Raw genomic sequence first — 4,702 nt, forward strand, 5'->3', positions numbered from 1 at the left:
TAGGACAACAAAAGAACAAAAAATAATAATAATGAGAAGGAATGTTTGGCAGAGGAAGTAGAATTAACGGCCCCTATGGAATCTGTTTTCTTACATGGAATAACAAAAGTCAAGAGTCTATTAGCATTAGGATATTCTCAGCACAGGTCCTGTATTTGGTCTACGCATTAAGCAAAATATTGAGCAAGGGAGACTGGTGCAACTGTCAACTATGAAAGAAATATGTGTTTATAACTGTTGTCGTTGTAAAACATATTCATGGCAATGATGATGGTATAAAAGCTTAAAGGGTTTAAAAGAAGACAGGTATCCATTAAGACTGCACTGCTGCAGGATCAGCAGCCCTTGATAACAATCTGGTTCATGGGGATTGGGTTAACAGAATACATAGATCAGGTGTTAATTCCCTGAAGCACAACCAATTGAACTTGCCCTCCTTGATCAGGCTGTTCTAAGAATTGAGGATGTTATTCAACTTCACTTTCTAAGAACAGTTCCAGACACTCATCTTAAGAAAGTGTTCTATTTAAAAATACATCCTAAGTAAATGTATGTGTTCTGACAAAATGCTTTCTAGATTTATTAAATATAGATCAATACTTTCTTATGTTATGCCAAGGACCACAACTCTGATTAATTACACAATGGGGGGCGGGACTCTATTTTTAGTAGCTGAACTATAAATTGATCTATGGCCGCCACCACAGCATTCCCAAATTCATTAGAATTATTTAAAGCCTTCTTGAAAAGCAATAATCCTTAGCTGTGATAAAACTGTGAAACTACAATTTTAACATTTCTCATTCATTCTGAACCAGGGAGTAAGTGGAGAGGGGCAGACAAGAGAACTTAAAATGCAGCTCCATTCTGCCACTTCTTATATACCGGTATTCATTTAAAAATCAGATTTGCTTCAGAATCTTATTTTTAAAAAATAAGGCAAACTACTATGCCTTCAGAAATGCACTGCTAGTCTAACTGGAATTGCATTCTTATGTACCAATTTCTCTATGGAGAGCAAATGGAAAGCTTCAGACTCGTATGACTGTCCACATCCCAACACTGTGTTGTGTCTTACACTCAAAAGTATTTTAAAAGAGTAACTATTCAGTTTAAAAACAACAAAATGGTAGGTTATATTTTCTAGCATAGTTGTCACACAGATAAGGACCATTATTGTACATCCTAAAGTGCTGAAGTCTAGGGGCAATAAGCAAAAGTCAGCAAAATTGTATGACAGAGTTCTACAATATTAAACTGCAAATTGGGGGGGGGGGAGGTTGCATTTTAGCAAAGGTTTGGGGAAAGAAGGGTGGAGCAAGATGCCATGCAGGCTGACAGTCAGACCAGCTGTGTTGAGACAGAGAGATGGTGTTTGGGCTACCTTTGAATCCAATGCTATGCTGCTGTGGGGAGCAAGCCCCTCTTGAAATGTGATGCCCGGAACCCTCTTTCCAGATGGACTCAGGTGTAACTTTGTGTAAATAAGCCATATTTCATAAAGACACTAAAGTCTCTACTGTGCCGAGACTCCTGGAATCTCACACTGCTCTGCAGAGATCGGGGTGGCTGAAACATTCCAATAGACTGCAATGACCACTTCACACGCACTCGAAAAATCTGCTATTTTTACGACCATTTTTATATAGCTATGTGATGAAAATGTGACAGAGAATAACTGATATGTCTTAAACATTCTCATACACATTGTTTTCCAATATAAAAACTATGGTTTAACTACTATTGTTAATTGTTCTCACTCACAAAGCAGTAGCATCGGATACAGTGCCAAAGCTGACCATACAGTCTTAAAGATTCCCTCTTCTGCAAAACTATTCAGAATATAGGGGCCCTGTCTTCCTAAGCATCTAGCAACCCAGTTAACACAGTAGAGTCCACAGGATTCCTCCCCTTCAGTGGCATGAAGTTACAACATGCTACTGTAAGCACATGGAGGCTGCTATGTGAAAAGTGGTGTGGTATTACATGTACTAGAAGCTGCAGTGATAATGTATAAAAGAGCTTGTTAAATCAGCCAGTCCGTTCAACAGGGTTATCCTGTGTGGCCAGCAGTTTCCCAAACTGAATTTTTCTTTGCAGCAAATCTGTCACTCTGCAGCAGTATCCCACAGGATTCTCCACAGGATTCTCTATGTGGCTACTGTAATAATGCATGAAACGACCCAGTCACTCTTTGCCCGCCCCCTCTCAGTTTCCAGGAAGGCTGGCAATTATTTCTCACCACACTGGGATGCCTGGCAACAAAACAGCACTACAATAGCTTCAAAAACCAGCCAAGCTACTAGGCCTTAGTTATCTGTTCCTTTTCTTCCAATGGCCTGTCGGACTCTCCAGCAAGGTGACTTAAGAGCGGGTCTTCCCAGCCTCAACTTTCAATGTTATGTTTACAACAGGAATAGGGTTTCTAATTCGCAGCAGCAAATGGTGCTTAGGAATGGTGGACAGGTATCTGCTGGTCGAAATGCACAGCCTTCTCTCGAGCATGCCATATTCCCAAGCACTTCCCTCGGGGAATTCTCCCCTGTTCCAATCGCTTGATCCTGCTAGCGCTACCCTCAAGTTCCCACCAGGTTTATTCGCATCCCGCCTCCGACCCACGCCCTCCTTATCCCTATTCAGGTGGGCTGGCAGAGATGAACAATCCCGCTAACACCCATTAACCACCTCGGGGTTGACCAAAATGGGAAGGCTTCATCGCGCGCAAAAATCCCCCACCCCGTCTGGGTAGATGGAGGCGGACGGGTAAGCGATTCCAGCCATTGCCAAAGCAAGGTCCGCATTTGTGACGGCTCAGATAGGTATAGCGGGAAGGGGGGGTGTAGGGGGATGGAAGAGTATTCCGGATTTTTCCATCAGTCTGAAATCCAAGCGGCTGCTTCTCCCACCCCCTCCTCCCTCTCCGTAAATACTCTGCGCTCTCCGCTTCCCCCCCCAGCCACGCTCTCCTGGCCCCCTCACCATTTCTGCGCCGGGGACCCTCCGTCCTCAGTCTCCTGCTGCTGTTGCTGCTGCTGCTGCTCTTCAGGGGCGGGCCCCGACCACCGACAGGAGCGAGCCGGGGCCCCCCCAGCCCAGCTGCCACCCTCGACCTGGAAGTGAATTTGCCTCGGCGGAGCCGGCGGAAAAAACGAAAGAAGAAACACCCACACAGCTCCCGCCTCCTTTAAAGGAGACGCGCTCCGGCAGTCGGGAAGCTCGAGCGAAGATGACATTGGTCGTGCAACGCTATCAGACATGAGTTCCCATTGAGTTCAGTGCCCCTTGCTCTTCCCGATAAGTGGGTATAGGCGGGCAGCCCGCCTGAGTGATGGAAAGTCCCCCCTGGGTTTCCGGGGCCATAACATATAACTGATAAAAGTGATGTCATTCAGTCAAATCATTCAAAACAAAGAAAAGAGAGCCCCTGGGCCTGTACAGAGTAGTTTCCCTTACTACAGAGTAACCGCAAGAGCGCAAGACAGGGATCCTGACTTAGAAAGTGAAGCTTCGAGGCAGATATAATCTGACACATTAAATATATATGTGTGCGTGTGTTGCAAAACTTATAGGCCGCTTTGTAAGAGGCTTACACGGGGATTTTGAAAGACCACCACACCACACGCAGCAAAACATTAAGTATAAAACCAAAGTTAGACGCAATCGCTGTTAGTAAAGAGTTTAAAGAAAATCAATAGCAGGAATGAGAATAAAACCTATTCCTACCTTACCACTGAAGTACAGTAAAACAACCTCCAGGCAATAAATGCAGTAGATTGGAGAAAAACCAGCTCCCTCTTCTACTCACATATTTTGAGACTCATCATTCATATAAGGTGTTGGTGGGAATTCAAAAGCCGTATTATAATTATTTCAATTAACCAAAATGTCACAAATTTGTGAGCAAGCTTCTGAGTTCTCCAGTCATGTGAGAAGCTGCCTGTTACGGTCCTAAAAGCAGCTGCTATCAAAATTAGCATTCAATCTGAATTTCCTTATATTTGCATGAGCATATTCAAGGTCGCCCGCCGCCCCCGCCAATCCAAATATGCAAGAAGTTTTGCACATCTTTGGTTTCCTTTTGGGGGGGCTTACAGCAAGTTTGATGTATTCATCATGACATTAAGGGCTCAATCAAAACCAAGGATTTCTCTTCCAACGCGTATTTTAAAGCAGCATACCAAAGGTGGGGTGTTTTGTTATTACTGTACTAGTAACCGCTGATTTGAATTGTCACTGTGTTCATCTTGATAGGAGCCTTGCACACACACAAAAATAGAGACTGTTGCTATTCTACTCGTGCTTTTCAGGTAGGCTATAGTCCGTGAAAACAACCCATCTTGCCACAAGCTGGGTTTTTTTTGGGGGGGGGGGATTTCTGTTTTGCAGCGCGATCCTATACATGTTTACACGGGAGCAAATCCCACCATGTTCAGTGGGGCTTACACTAAAGTAAACATGAATGTGGCATTATTTTCCTGGGAGTAAGAGCGTTGAGCACAATGAAATTCCATCCCCGGTAAATATGTGTAAGATTGCACTCTAACCCAGCTGCTGCTCCTCTACAACTTGTCACTGGGACGAGCAGTTTCATTATTTTCCGCGTGAATGCCTATGTTTATAGCTGCGCTGCTACTCAGCGGGCTCCCAACCGCCCTCTTCAACCCCTTCATTTCCTCCAGAAGGGCAGAGCGGAAGTTGCCTA

The sequence above is a fragment of the Lacerta agilis genome, chromosome 6 (assembly GCF_009819535.1).
Source record: "Lacerta agilis isolate rLacAgi1 chromosome 6, rLacAgi1.pri, whole genome shotgun sequence".
NCBI lineage: Eukaryota > Metazoa > Chordata > Lepidosauria > Squamata > Lacertidae > Lacerta > Lacerta agilis.